General features: G+C 49.0%; 2 protein-coding genes across 6 annotated transcripts in view; both read right to left on the bottom strand.

Moving 5' to 3' along the window:
* Positions 1-16,234, bottom strand: part of LOC140395019 (3',5'-cyclic-AMP phosphodiesterase 4C-like) — a 762,139-nt gene that overhangs the window by 302,875 nt on the left and 443,030 nt on the right. The gene's annotated exons all lie outside the window — the stretch shown is intronic.
* LOC140395020 (small conductance calcium-activated potassium channel protein 2-like) overlaps positions 1-16,234 on the bottom strand; it is a 188,122-nt gene that overhangs the window by 171,255 nt on the left and 633 nt on the right. The window lies entirely within an intron of this gene.

The following is a 16,234-nucleotide window of genomic DNA, read 5'->3' on the forward strand; positions in this document are numbered from 1 at the left end:
CAGTGTTATACAGTAACAGACATGTCTCCACCAATACTGTACCCCAGTGTTATCCAGTGACAGACCTGTCCCCACCAGTACTGTACCCCAGTGTTATACAGTGACAGACATGTCTCCACCAATACTGTACCCCAGTGTTATCCAGTGACAGACCTGTCCCCACCAGTACTCTACCCCAGTGTTATACAGTGACAGACCTGTCCCCACCCGTACTGTACCCCAGTGATATTCAGTGACAGACCTGTCCTCATCAGTACTGCACCCCAATGTTATACAGTGACAGACCCACCCTCACCAGTACTGTACCCCAGTGTTATACAGTGACAGACCTGTCCCCACCGGTACTGTACCCCAGTGTTATACAGTGACAGACCTGTCCCCACCAGTACTGTGCCCCAGTGTTATACAGAGACAGACCCGTCCCCACCAGTACTGTACCCCAGTGTTATACAGAGACAGACCCGTCCCCACCAGTACTGTACCCCAGTGTTATACAGTAACAGACATGTCTCCACCAATACTGTACCCCAGTGTTATACAGAGACAGACCCGTCCCCACCAGTACTGTACCCCAGTGTTATACAGTGACAGACATGTCTCCACCAATACTGTACCCCAGTGTTAGCCAGTGACAGATCAGTCTCCACCAGGAGTGCACCCCAGTGTTATACAGTGACAGACCTGTCCTCACCAGTACTGCACCCCACTGTTATACAGTGACAGACCCGTCCCCACCAGTACTGCACCCCAGTGTTATACAGTGACAGACCCATCCCCACCAGTACTGTACCCCAGTGTTATACAGTGACAGACCTGTCCTCACCAGTACTGCACCCCACTGTTATACAGTGACAGACCCGTCTCCACCAGCACTGTACCCCAGTGTTATACAGTGACAGACCCGTCCCCACCAGTACTGCACCCCAGTGTTATACAGTGACAGACCCGTCCCCACCAGTACTGTACCCCAGTGTTATACAGTGACAGACCTGTCCTCACCAGTACTGCACCCCACTGTTATACAGTGACAGACCCGTCCCCACCAGTACTGCACCCCAGTGTTATACAGTGACAGACCCATCCCCACCAGTACTGTACCCCAGTGTTATACAGTGACAGACCTGTCCTCACCAGTACTGCACCCCACTGTTATACAGTGACAGACCCGTCTCCACCAGCACTGTACCCCAGTGTTATACAGTGACAGACCCGTCCCCACCAGTACTGCACCCCAGTGTTATACAGTGACAGACCCATCCCCACCAGTATTGCACCCCGGAGTTATACAGTGACAGACCTGTCCCCACCAGTACTGTACCCCAGTGTTATACAGTGACAGACCCATCCCCACCAGTACTGTACCCCAGTGTTATACAGTGACAGACCTGTCCCCACCAGTACTGTACCCCAGTGTTATACAGTGACAGACCCGTCCCCACCAGTACTGTACCCCAGTGTTATACAGTGACAGACCCATCCCCACCAGTATTGCACCCCATTGTTATACAGTGACAGACCTATCCCCACAAGTATTGCACCCCGGAGTTATACAGTGACAGACCCCTCCCCACCAGTACTGTACCCCAGTGTTATACAGTGACAGATCCATCCCCACCAGTACTGCACCCCATTGTTATACAGTGACAGACCCCTCCCCACCAGTACTGTACCCCAGTGTTATACAGTGACAGATCCATCCCCACCAGTACTGCACCCCATTGTTATACAGTGACAGACCTGTCCCCACCAGTACTGCACCCCATTGTTATACAGTGACAGACCCCTCCCCACCAGTACTGTACCCCAGTGTTATACAGTGACAGACCCATCCCCACCAGGACTGTACCCCAGTGTCAGACATGTCCCCACCAGTACTGTACCCCAGTGTTACACAGTGACAGTCCCGTCCCCACCAGTACTGCACCACATTGTTATACAGTGACAGACCCCTCCCCACCAGTACTGTACCCCAGTGTTATACAGTGCCAGACCTGTCCCCACAAGTACTCTACCCCAGTGTTATACAGTGACAGACCCATCCCCACCAGTACTGTACCCCAGTGTTATACAGTGCCAGACCTGTCCCCACAAGTACTGTACCCCAGTGTTATACAGTGCGATGACCAGGTGAGATGAGGTGAATTGCTCTCCTCTATTCAAGCCGCTTGGCTGCTCACAAGAAAGAAATAAGTTTCTCTTTAACGATGATATGCCTTTTCCAAATCCATTTAACGATTTAAGCTTTGAGCAATAATGAGCCAATTGAAAAAAAACTCCCAAATCACAGAAAAGGGCAAATTTAATAACCATTAAACCCTTGAGAAAATAACAAAAATGCAAGCTCAACCATTTGGTCCTGGTTTCTTGGATGCTCAAACAGGGCGACACGGTCATTCCAAAAAAGTGAAAGTGGCAGAGAGAGCAACCTTTAGCCTGTTTTCGTTTCTGAAGACTTCCTTGACGCTGCGTGTGTCACTTGCCATCCAAGAGAGTTTGGGTGGATCGGAGAGTGGCAGCTATTGTTTCAATATCCAGCACTTGGCCTTTTTAAATGTCTCTTCCTTAGAGAGTTATGGGTTTCAATGGGTGCCTGGATTGTAGGAAATGTATCTCTTCATACTCCCTTCAATGGTGATTTCTTTCTTTCTCACATTCACTGTGGAACGTGGCCTTGCATTTTTGCTCTGGCTCCATTCAAATTGCAAAGCTTCCTGTCCGTTGAAATCATATGAAAAAATGAAAATGAAATGAAAATCGCTTATTGGCACAAGTAGGCATCAAGGAAGTTACTGCGAAAAGCCCCTCGTCACCACATTCCGGCGCCTGTTCGGGGAGGCTGGTACGGGAATTGAACCTTGCTGCTGGCCTGCCTGGGTCTGCTTTAAAAGTCAGCGATTTAGCCCTGTGTGCTAAACCAGCCCTTTATTTTCAGAAATAAAGAAGCATTGCCTCATGATGCCCACCCCCATCAGAAAAAATAAAACAAGATTCACTCTCCTTTCATTACAAGGTATAAAAATACAAAAAAATACATTCACTTCCATTCACTTTCTTAGCCTTGGTCTGGATTCTTTTTTTTTAAATTCTTTCCACCAGTTCCCATCAGTTCTTTCCATCAGTTCCCATCCGTTCTAACTGGGTGACTTTAGGTGCTGGACAGGACATCCACAATCACATTCAATTTCCCTGCAACGCCAGCGATTTTGTAGGTGATATGGTTGGAGAAACAAACTCCAACAGAATAACATTGCATTCTGAGTTTTGAATTTCCCCGTAAAGGTGAAAGGATTGTCACCAGTACAGGCTCGGGTCTCTCTGCATCCATTTTGGACACATATATCTCAAAGTGTTTGAGAACCTGGAATAAATCCAGGGTTGTTTTTTCTCCTGCGGAGTACGCTTCTGGTGTTTGTTCAGTTTTTTGGGGGAGAAGTTTGTGATTGATGTCTCTATTCCTGACTCATCCTCCTAGAGGACAGTTCCTATCCAGTGCCACCAGCACGATGTCTACTTCAATTGCTCGGTCAAAGGATGGAGCTGATAGCAATGGGTTGTTTACGATAGTGACATTTAAGGGGCATCTTGACAAATACATGAATAGGATGGGAATAGAGGGATACGGACCCAGGAAGTGTAGAAGATTGTAGTTTAGTCGGGCAGCATGGTCGGCACGAGCTTGGAGGGCCGAAAGGCCTGTTCCTGTGCTGTACTTTTCGTTGTTCTTTGTTCTAAAAAGGCTCTCATCTTCTCAAAATATCTGCCATTGTTTTGGCCCATACTACTTTTGTTCTTTTCCACAGTAACTCTGCTGAAGTTTGGGATGAACTTGCTTCGAACCAATAAGTCCCCTGGTTCCCACGCTGTTGAGGGAATGGGAGCCAACACTGCCGCTCGCACCTTTGCAGCTATGGGGAGTGGTTGTCTTTGACCCACCATCTGAGTCTTAGCAAACTTGTTCTTTGTGAGTTTGACCACTCTACTTTCTGGAAGACAGCTTCAGGTTGCTCGAAGTGAGTTTCCCAGGTGTCACTATACACTAGGTAATGCCACATAGTCAATAAAATATCAGAGTTTGCCAGCTGGACAGTAAGGGGGTTCAATGTGGCCCTCACCCACGTCTCCCTCCAGTTCATCTCCATTGTTCCTCTCATCCTCCAAATCTGCTGCTGTTGGACAGACCGATAGCCGCTCGCTCCCTTCTCAGCTGTGATACGGTTTCATCATATTGACATGACACAGCCTGTGCTTGTTCCTGTGGCCCAATGTGTTGGTTAGGAAGTTTACCCGCACCCCAAGTTTCTTTGCTGGTCTCTGTTCCTGGCTTTTCGGGAGAGACCCAGTATTGGTAGGAACATGAACACGCAATCTCCTGGCTGAAAGGTTCGGGAATGCTTGTCTGCTGGTTTCATTGCTGTTGGGGAGATTTTCCTTCAGTGTTCCCGAGTCAGATTGCATGGGACACGGTTACTCAGCCGAACATGGAGAGTTCCTCTTTCTGATCCCAAAATCTCAACTTGGAATAGTTTCAGAGGACCTCTCACTGGGTGTCCAGGAGTCAATTCAAATGGAGTAAAAATGATAACTCATTGAGCGAGCCCCCGGTATTGAACAGAAGAACACTTAGTCCATCAACCCAGCCATGGGGGTACCCCAGCCACAGGAGTACTTGTGGCAATATACTCTGCTCATTGTTGTTAGGGTCCAATTGAACCGTTCTAATGCACCCTGTGACTCCGGGAGACATGCTGATGACTTCAGCTGGCTCATGCCCAGGTTACCCGTGACTTAATGCTATATTCAGGACACAAATTTAAACTCTGACCTGACTGGACCTCTGGGTTGGCAGTCCAACCCGGGTAAAGCATCGTGTTCCCACACCAAAATTGCCCAACCAATACATTAGCTAATATGTTGAGAGAGCAATGGCCACTGCGGAGCGGGTAGCCACATTCATGATGGTCAGGATAGGCAGGGAATTTCCTTTTGTTCCGAACACGGTTCTGTCACTGGTAACTTGCTGACAGTTTCTACAAAGGACGACGTGGGAATCACAGGTGCAGGTTTTATTGCAGTCTGGGGATTTCCTATAACATGTGGCAAGTTCTCCTTGGGTAGGTACTTCCCCCGAGTATTCTACAGCGACCAACCTATCTCCACCAGTACTGTGCCCCAGTGTTATACAGTAACAGACCCATTGCCACCAGTACTGTGCCCCAGTGTTATACAGTAACAGATCCATCCCCACCAGTACTGTACCCCAGTGTTATGCAGTGACAGACCCGTCCCCACCAGTACTGTATCCCAGTGTTATACAGTGACAGACCTGTCCCCACCAGTACTGTGCCCCAGTGTTATACAGTAACAGACCCATTGCCACCAGTACTGTGCCCCAGTGTTATACAGTAACAGATCCATCCCCACCAGTACTGTACCCCAGTGTTATACAGTGACAGACCCGTCCCCACCAGTACTGTACCCCAGTGTTATACAGTGACAGACCCGCCCCCACCAGTATTGTACCCCAGTGTTATACAGTGACAGACCCGTCCCCACCAGTACTGAACTCCAGTGTTTTGCAACAAACAATTCAAAATTTCAACTTACTGGATCATGTCTGAACGTGGAACATATTTGTTTCATGGAAAACTCTGGGTTGGGAATGTTACTTGATAAGATCTCTGCTGATAAGGAGTGAAAGCTGACATTGCGGCTGATGGTATTGAGACAGGCTCTGGTGCTGCAGCAGCCCATACGCCATATCCAGCTGCAGTCTGCAACAAGGCAGTGGATAGCAGCGGATTGTGTGCTGGCACTGCAGGTGTTTACCAGCTGATGCCTGCTGACAGTGGCCCACGTATTGGAATTAGTCAACACCATCATGAAGGATTATCGGAGACCCACTGGAATTCCAGATGTGCGCTCCGGTCAGGTGAGGCTCCACATGGGGACTGCAGTTTTATACCAGCTCTGTGTACAAGTTAACGCATTGTAAAACAGAGCATTCAATGATGTAAGCTTTGTTATGATATTGTATAGAATCATAGAATGATATAGCACCAAAGGCCATTCAGCCCACTTGTCAGGCAGCACGGTGGCGCAGTGGGTTAGCCTTGCTGCCTCACAGCGCCGAGGTCCCAGGTTCGATCCCGGCTCTGGGTCACTGTCTGTGTGGAGTTTGCACATTCTCCCTGTGTTTGCGTGGGTTTTGCCCCCACAACCCAAAGATGTGCAGGGTAGGTGGATTGGCCATGCTAAATTACCCCTTATTTGGGAAAAAGTAATTGGGTACTCTAAATTTAAAAAAAGAAAATTCAGCCCACATGTCTCTGCCAGCTCTTTGAATGAGCTATCCAATTGCTCCCACCCTGGTGCTGTGAAGCCACAGTGCTAACCACTGTGCTACCATAGCGTCCATATTGAATAAGCTTGCACTACCCTCCCAGGCAGATCCTTCTGGATCACAACAGCTTGGTGTGGGTACTCTGTATGGGATAGAGCATTTTCTAATCCACATCATTTTTACTGCTTGGGATTCCCACCCTAACAACTAAGATGCATAGGAAACTCAAGGTGCAAGAGGGGAAGCTAGGAACAAGAATTAGGGGCTAGAATCTTGGGTTCCAAAGGCCACCAGGTTGTGAGAGGAAAGGAAGGTTCAACTTCTTACAGCCAGTTGGTGAAGGACGTGACCAGAAATTAATCTTTACTCAGTTTTAGACCTACTCATGAAACAAGACATTACAAATTTACAGCTGCTCACTCTCCAACCCACCCGCGCCACTAAGTGTACGTCTTTTGTCAAACCCATTAACCAATTAAGTGCTCTGTTTCGTACGGAGTTCTACGGAAAACAAAACATAAATTAAAATGTCATTGCGATTATCGATGATCTAATCCAGCCCTCTCCAGCACCTAATAGTCGCAGAAGGCCTCAAGCAAGCCAGCGGACACCATGTGCTCCCTCCCCAGGGTCACCGAGGCACGGGCCTAATCATGGAAGAGAGGATGACAGTCAGGATAAACAACACCCTCGACCGCCCCCTGCCTGGATCTGTTCATGGCCACCTCAGTTCACGAGCAGTCCCGCAAGGAAAGTGTCACTTTAATTTCTTTTGAAGCAGGACCCGGATCCATCCCGGTTGGAGGGGGGATTGGGCCTGGTGCTGTTGGCAGCAATCTAATCCATACCGAACATCCAGCCATCTGGCACCCCCACTCGAGGAGTGCAAGTTGCTGTGGCAACATAAAAGTAAAGTCACCATAGACCCAGATGCTTTTCCCCTTTGAGGGGAGAGAGCTGACTGGTGGTGATTTAACCTGAGGATCACCACACCTCAGGCGAGGGTAAAGGTTGAGAAGGCGGGGCCTTCATGAATAACCTCAGCCGGTACAGGAATCGAACCTGCACTGCTGGCCTCGCTCTGCATCACAAACCCGCTGTCACCACACCTCAGGCGAGGGTAAAGGTTGAGAAGGCGGGGCCTTCATGAATAACCTCAGCCGGTACAGGAATCGAACCTGCACTGCTGGCCTCGCTCTGCATCACAAACCCGCTGTCCAGCCAAGTGAGCCAAACCGGGCCCCATACCGTCAACATACATTTTACATGCATGTTGTCGTTTGCAGCTATGGATAGTGAAGGCAGAGACTCAAATGTTCTTTTCATCCCATGGCTGACCAAGAATTTCTCCCACCCTTTCCACCTGCCATTGGAGTGTATTGGAAGGATTTGCGGGTTGACATTTAACTTGTATGGTCGTCATTAATCTTCCTTGGCCATCAAATCTTGGGGTGGACCTCAACCCCGGAGCTTCTGGCTCGGAGACAAGGACACTATCAACTGAGCCATTGGATGCCTCAAAAGTACATGAGCATAAATTGTTATCCAATGAGATCCCCCTACCTGTAGACACTTAACCTTTGTTAGTATAATTAACACACGGGAGCTGAGGTTTTCCAGCATTTCGAGCTCTCACCGAGCAAGAGTAAGATTTGCATTTAAGCAGGTATCTTCCAGCAGCTCAGCACATCCTAAAAGCACTCACAGCCAATAAGGTACTACTCGAAGTGTAATCACTGTCGTAATATTAGAAATGCAGCAGCCAATTAGCACAGAGCAACGTGATAATAACCAGATGATCTGTTGCCTCCTTACAGGGCGGTGGAAGCAGATTCAATCTTTTAAAGGCAAATTGGATCAGTAATTAAAAGGGGAAGATTTTGCTGAGCTACGGGGAAAGAGTGAGTGAGTGGAATTAATTGGATAACGCTGCAAAGAACTAGACTGGTACAATGGTGTCCATTGATTTAGGCTTCCTCCGGTGCATGAGGAGGGTATTTGGCCCGTCCAGTCTATACCGACCCTCTGAAACCGAGCCCTAACCACTCCACCGCCGCATCTCTGTAACCCCACCTAGCCGAGGGACACTAAGGGAAAACTTAGCATGGCCAATCCGCCTAACCTGCACATCTTTGGACTGTGGGAGGAAACCGGAGCACCCGGAGGAAACCCACGCACACACGGGGGGAAAGTGAAAACTCCACACAGACAGCGACCCAAGGCCGGAATTGAACCCGGGTCGCTGGCACTGTGAGGCAACAGTGCTAACCACTGTGCCACCCCCATCATTCATTCATTTATGATATTTTATATATCTACACATAGAAATGTACAATATCATTAATGAATGATACTCGGGTACCCGGCCCTGAGTCACTGTCCGTGTGGAGTTTGCACATTCTCCCCATGTCTGTGTGGGTTTCACCCGCACAACCCAAAAGATGTGCAGGGTAGGTGGGCTGGCCACACTAAATTGCCCCTTAATTGAAAAAATTAATAACTGGGTATGCTAAATTTTTTTAAATAAAATAATGAATGATACATTGTCCTGCAACATCCTCATCACATCCTCAATATATCCCAAAGTGCTTCATAGCCACTCAATTCCGTTCGAACCACAGTCAGGTAGACAGACACAATAGCCAATGTACACAGCAAGATCCCATGAGCACCAAAGTGAGATGTACAAACAGTGCCAAGAATAAAAGCTAACGAGCGAAGCACTGAGCAGGGTGAGCTCCACCTCCTCCAGCGCAGGGCTAAGCCTAATGCAGCTCAAAGTGGTGCACAGAGCGCACCTGACCAGAACCCGAATAAGCAGGTTCTTCCCGGAGGTGGAGGACAAATGTGAATGGTGCCAGAGGGGCCTGGCCAACCACACCCACATGTTTTGGGCTTGCCCCAAGCTTGCTGGGTTCTGGACAGCCTTCTCCGAGGCAATGTCCACGGTTGTGGGGGTGAGGGTGAAGCCATCCCAATAGTGGCAAGCTTCGGGGTATCGGAGCAGCCAGAGCTACACATGGGGAAGGGGGCCAACGCCCTTGCTTTCGCTTCCCTAATCGCACGCCGGAGAACCCTGCTCGGCTGGCGATCGGCAGCACCACCCACAGCTGCAGACTGGCTCACTGACCTCTCGGAATTTCTCCACCTGGAGAAGATTAAGTACGCCATCCGAGGGTCAGGGGAAGGCTTCCTGGATACTTGGGGGCAGTCCTTCGGCCTGTTCCAAAACCTGTTCGAGGCCAGCAACGAGGAGTAAGCCAGGGAGAAAAAAAAAAATGAAGAACCAAAGGGGGGGCGGAGAAAAATGGGGAAACCACAAGAGAAGAGGAAGGGGGGATATCATAGACCGATCCAGAGGGCAGCAAAATGTACGTACAGTTAGTCAAATGAAGGACCAAACAAACTTCTCTGTAAAATAAAGCAAATTAGAGCGGGCAAGAAAAATGTACTATATATAAGCGACAACTGTTTATAAATATGAGAAAAGCCAATAAAAAGATTTTCAACAAAACAAAATGAATAAAAGCTAACCATGCACAAGGGTTCTTTACCATGGGGATAGCATTGAAAAGCAAAGATGTTTTGTTCAACTTATATCGACTACACTTGGGAGTAGTGTACACAGTACTGGTCTCCATAATACGGAAAGGCTGTAAAGGCACAGGAGAAAATGCAAAAGGATTTACTAAGATTACACCAGAACTGAGGGATAGTCAGTATCAGGAAAGGCTGAACATTTTTCTCCAGAACAGGGGAGGTTTGCAAGGGTTTAATGGGGTAGATGTAGAAAGGATGTTTCCACCTGCAGGAAAGACTAGAAGCAGGGGATATAAATATCAAGTAGTGATCAGAATGTGAACTCACTGCCACAGGTAATGGTTGAGGTGAATAGCACAGTTTCATTTAACGTGAGCTGGATAAGCACATGAGGGCGGCACGGTAGCACAGTGGTTAACCTCACAGCGCATGGGACCCCAGTTCAATTCCGACCTTGGGTGACTGTCTGTGTGGAGTTTGCACGTTCTCCCCATGTCTGCGTGGCTTTCCTCCGGGTGCTCCAGTTTTCTCTCACAGTCCAAAGATGTGCAAGTTAGGTGGTGTGGCCATGCTAAATTGCTCCTTAGTGTCCAAAGGTTAGGTGTGGTTGTGGGAATGGGGCAGGGAGATTGACCCTATGTGGAGTGCGCCTTCAGAAGGTCAGTGCAGACTCGCTGGGCCAAATGGCCTCGTCCTGCACTGGAAGGATTCCGTGATTCTATGAAAGGAATGGAACGATGTTATAATGAGATTAGGTGGAGAGACCATAAGATCATGAGACATAGGAGCAGAATTAGGCTATTCGGCCCATCAAGTCTGCTCTGCCATTCAACCATGGCACGGTAGCACAGTGGTTAGCACTGTTGCTTCACAGCGCCAGGGACCCGGGTTCGATTCCCGGCTTGGGTCACTGTCTGTGCGGAGTCTGTGTGTTCTCCACGTGTCTGCGTGCATTTCCTCCGGTGCTCCGGTTTCCTCCCACAAGTCCTGAAAGACGTGCTTTTTAGGTGAATTGGACATTCTGAATTCTCCCTCCGTGTACCCAAACAGGCGTCAGATTGTGGCGACTAGGGATTTTCACAGTAACATCATTGCGGTGTTAATGTAAGCCTACTTGTGACGATAAAAGATTATTATTATATGTTTCTCATCCCCATTCTTCTGCCTTTTCCCCATAACCCCTGATCCCCTTATTAATCAAGAACCTATCTATCTCTGTCTTAAAGGCACTCGGTGATTTGGTCTCCACAGCCTTCTGCGGCAAAGAGTTCCACAGATTCGCCACCCTCTGGCTGAAGAAATTCCTCCTCATCTCCGTTTTAAAGGATCGTCCCTTTAGTCTGAGGCTGTGCCCTCGGGTTCTAGTTTTTTCTACAAGTGGAAACATCCTCTCCACATCCACTCTATCGCGGCCTCTCAGTATCCTCAGTAAGTTTCAATAAGATCCCCCCTCATCCTTCTAAACTCCAACAATGACAGACCCAGAATCCTCAACCGCTCCTCACATGACAAGCTCTTCATTCCAAAGATCATTCTTGTGAACCTCCTCTGGACCTTTCCAAGGCCAACACATATTAGATACGGGGCCCAACACAATACTCCAGGTGGGGTCTGACCAGAGCCTTATACAGCCTCAGAAGTACATCCCTGCTCTTGTATTCCAGCCCTAGTAGGGCTCGTATGTAGCATTAGCATGGACCTGTTGGGCTGAATGGCTTGTTTCTGAACTGTAAATGTGATGTAATGTAACCTGTGCTTACTGAGGGAGGAATATTACCCGCATGACACTGGGAGAACTTTAAAATGGGTCCTTTTACTTACGTTTGATTAAATGAACCAAAGGCAGCACCCAGCTCTCCATACTGCTGTGGAGTGCCAGCCATAGGTTACAAATTAGCTCCCATCCTGGAATGCAGCTTGAATCCAGAGAGGGAGGTGGCAGCAGCTAGGTTAACCCGATACCGCAACAGCCGACTGAATCATGCATTTATATTGCACTTTAGAAAATGGTCGCAAATGCCTTCGTGTGACGTCAGGGGCGGAGAAAAAGAAGCTAAGAGAGTTTCAGAGAAGGAGGGGAGAGATATTTAGAATGAAAGGTGGTGAGGGAGAGGGGTGGAAATAAAACCATCAGTGTTAGAGGACCATCACCAACGTCTCAGGACAAATGGGGCTTGGCAATAAATGCCAGCCTTTCCCGCGATGTCCGTCTTCCAGGTTTGAATATTTTTAAATGGACAATCACAGTGACGGTCAGCGGAGGCAGCGATTTGTTAAATGTATTGTTGCGGATAGGCGGTCAGGTAAGAGGAAGAGTGAACCTCCAGGAACAGGAGGTGGCATTTCAATCCCTTGAGTGAGTCTGATGTGCCATTCAATTAGATCATGGCTGATCTGAATCTTAATTCCATCTCACCACCTTGGTTGCTCAACAATACTTGTGTATCTAAAAGAAAACCAATGGCCCTCAGTTCTGAAATTTCAATTGATCCTCAGCCTCAACAAATCATTGATGGGGCGGAGATTGTTCTCGATTTCCACTCCCTTTTGTGTGGTCAGCTGCTTCCTGACATCACCCTGCACGGCCTGTCTCGAATTGTAAGATTCTGCCCTTAGTTCTGGATTCATCGCGTCAGAGGAAATAGTTTCTCTTTATCCACCTCATCAACTCATATATCTTAAAACCCATCAATCAGATCATTCCTAATCTAAAGTCGAGGGAATACAGGCCTAGTCAGTGCAACATGTCCTCATCATTTAACCCTTTCAGCCCCACTGTAATTCAGGGATTTTTCACTGCAACCCCCCCCCCCCCCACCACCACCATCTCCCCCCTCACCCCCCAAACCCCCAACCACTCCAAAGCCAACGTATCCTTTTGGGGGTGCAGTGCCCAGAAATGAATGTAGCATTCCTGATGGGGTCTGCTATTAGCTTTATTTAACCGTAGCATCACTTCCACACTTTATGATCAATAAAAACTCACGTTAGCCGGATGCTGGAATCTTTTCACCTGAAGAATAAACCGGGGGGAGTGGCAGGGTGAGTTTGTGTATAGGACAGTGCACTGCACCGTATACAACAGGGACAGGTGACATTCCTGGGGTTTATTTACCTTTGGGAGTGCACTGGTTAATGGCTAGTGCACAGTTCTTTGCTGCTTTCTATGAGAGTGCTCATCAACCCACCTATTTGACCGAGGCAGCGATGCAGTTGCAATAGCCGGCTGAAGGATTTGGATTGCTGCATTGAAAGGCGAGTCTCTCAAAGTCCCTATGCAACCATTTGAGGCATTGTGTGCAGCCAACGTGAATTGCAAAATGGGGGCAGCGCACCTGCAATTTTCCAACACATGGTAGTGAACTACAGGCTCCTGCTGACAGTGTGGGGCCTGGTCAAATCTACCTTCAGAGATTTGTACAAGAGCAACATTTCAACAGTGAGAAGGTGGGATTCAAGGGATAGGGCGGGAAGGAGGGATTCGAGGGATAGGGTGAGAAGGAGGGATTCGAGGGATAGAGCGAGAAGGAGGGATTTGAGGGATAGAGCGAGAAGGAGGGATAGAGCGAGAAGGAGGGATTCGAGGGATAGAGCGAGAAGGAGGGATGCGAGGGATAGAGCGAGAAGGAGGGATGCGAGGGATAGAGCGAGAAGGAGGGATGCGAGGGATAGAGCGAGAAGGAGGGATTCATGGGATAGGGCGAGAAGGAGGGATTTGAGGGATAGAGGGAGAAGGAGGGATTCGAGGGATAGAGCGAGAAGGAGGGATTCGAGGGATAGAGCGAGAAGGAGGGATTCGAGGGATAGAGTGAGGAGGGATAGATCGAGAAGGAGGTATTCGAGGGATAGAGCGAGAAGGAGGGCTTTGAGGGATAGAGCGAGAAGGAGGGATAGAGCGAGAAGGAGGGATTTGAGGGATAGAGCGAGAAGGAGGGATAGAGCGAGAAGGAGGGATTAGAGGGATAGAATGAGAAGGAGGGATAGAGCGAGAAGGAGGGATTCGAGGGAAAGAGCGAGAAGGAGGGATAGAGCGAGAAGGAGGGATTCGAGGGAAGGAGCGAGAAGGAGGGATAGAGTGAGAAGGAGGGATTTGAGGGATAGAGCGAGAAGGAGGGATAGAGCGAGAAGGAGGGATTCGAGGGAAAGAGCGAGAAGGAGGGATGCGAGGGATAGAGCGAGGAGGAGGGATAGCGCGAGGGGGGATTCGGGGGATGGAGCGAGAAGGAGGGATAGAGCGAGAAGGAGGGATAGAGCGAGAAGGAAGGATAGAGTGAGAAGGAGAGATAGAGTGAGAAGGAGGGATAGAGTGAGAAGGAGGGATAGAGTGAGAAGGAGGGTAGGTGAGTGAGAGGGATGGGGAGAAGGTGAGTAATTGGAGTTGAGGGATATGGAGAGAAAGTGGGTTGGTGATATTGGAGGGATTTGGGGATAGGGTAGGTGGGATTCAGTGGGATTAGGGGAACGAGGTGGGATGGATTTCCCATTCCAATAAGTACTTACTGCAGAAACCCTGCAAGAGAATGAATGCGTGTGATAGAGAGAGGAGTCTGTATACTGTCCTCTACACTGAAATGCTGCTGAATATTTAATTATACATATTACATTGAGCTTCTGCTTAGGAGAAACCTTCAGGATAATCGGCCTCTTCTCAGGTATAGTCCCTTGGGCATGTTTTACATAAAAATCTGAGTGCAAGATACAAAAGTTAAATTTAAATCTTCGCACAATTAGACTTCTGACTGATGTACAGTGCGTGGCCAGAGAGAGAGAGAGAGAGCAGCCACCGCTCCAGACCCTGAACATTAAATCAGCAGAGTCTGAGGGGCAAACACCAGATTGGGGTTTTCACAGCACTTGCTTTAAAGGTTGGGAATGTAGCGAATAATCCGGGGGACAGGCACAAATTCCTGCGCCTGTCACCCTGATGGGACACAGTTCGATCCTCGTTCCTGCCTCGTGTGTGTGTTTTATATATATTAAACTGTGCGATTTAGACAGGAACGCAATTTCGACACAGTCTCGACTCCCGCATTCACCAGAAGTGTTAAACACCCAGAGGTGTCTTGGAGCCGGATGCAAAGGGGGTCTTTAATAGACATTCAGGGATTGGGGGAGGTCAAAAAGGTTTTATCTGTTAAACCCCCTTTTTCCCCGCAGTGACTGGCAGGCAGGTAACCGGGAGGGGGGCTGCTCCTGTCCCACTCTGCAATAGGCTGCAGAATGTGCACCCTCGGTTTTCCTGATCATCTGTCGGTTGGGGGACGTTTCATTTTGCGGGAGTGTGGGTGAGGTTTGATTGTCCGCCTCGCCTCTGGGTTTGAGATGCCAGTCAGACCCTGCATCCTCCACACTCCCTTCAAACACACATCGATTTAAAAAAATACAGCAGCATTGCGACTCCTCACCGCCGCCTCTCCCAACACTGGCTAAAGATTTGGCAATTCAGAACCCCCCCCCCTCTCCCTCTCTCTCTCTCACACACTCAATACAGGGACATCTGCACCAGGCTTCGGATGGTTAACCTCACCCCGAGGAGACGGGCAGTCTCTCTCCCTCTCTCTGGGGGCAGATTTTCCCTACTGCAGGATGACCATCCTTACCTGGCGCAGGTTAGATCCCGGGATAAACATTCACAGAGATACAGACACAAGAAACCGCACTCTCTAACCATCTGTGTGTGTGTGTCTCATACCTCCCTGTACATGTCTATCTCTATCTCTGTGTTCCTTGGCCTCTCTCCGTCTATCTGTCCCTGTGCGAGTGGCTCCTTCTCCATATCTGCGTGTGTCCCTCTGTCCTTGTGTTTCTCTCTGTCTCCCTCTGCGTGTCCCCCTCTGTCCCGGGGTGTCCCTATCTGTCTCCCACTGGGATTCTCTGTCCCTGTGAGTCTCTCGAGCGGTCTCCCCCTGTGTGGGTGCCTGTCTCTGTTCCCGTGTGTGTCTCTCTCTGTCCCTGTGTATGTGTCTCTCTCTCTGTCCCTGTGTGTGTCTCTCTCTGTCCCTGTGTGTGTATCTCTCGCTGTTCCTGTGTGTCTCTCTCTCTGTCCCTGTGTGTGTCTCTCTCTGTCCCTGCGTATGTGTGTCTCTCTCTGTCCCTGCGTATGTGTGTCACTCTCTCTCTGTCCCTGTGTATGTGTGTATCTCTCTCTGTTCCTGTGTGTGTATCTCTCTGTCCCTGTGTATGTGTGAGTCTCTCTCTGTCCCTGTGTGTGTGTCTCTCTCTCTGTTCCTGTGTGTGTCTCTCTGTTCCTGTGTGTGTGTCGCTCTGTTCCTGTGTGTGTGTCTCTCTGTCCCTGTGTATGTTGTCTCTCTCTCTGTTCCTGTGTGTGTCTCTCTCTGTTCCTGTGTGTGTGTC

The sequence above is a fragment of the Scyliorhinus torazame genome, chromosome 18 (genome assembly GCF_047496885.1).
Source record: "Scyliorhinus torazame isolate Kashiwa2021f chromosome 18, sScyTor2.1, whole genome shotgun sequence".
NCBI classification, from domain to species: domain Eukaryota; kingdom Metazoa; phylum Chordata; class Chondrichthyes; order Carcharhiniformes; family Scyliorhinidae; genus Scyliorhinus; species Scyliorhinus torazame.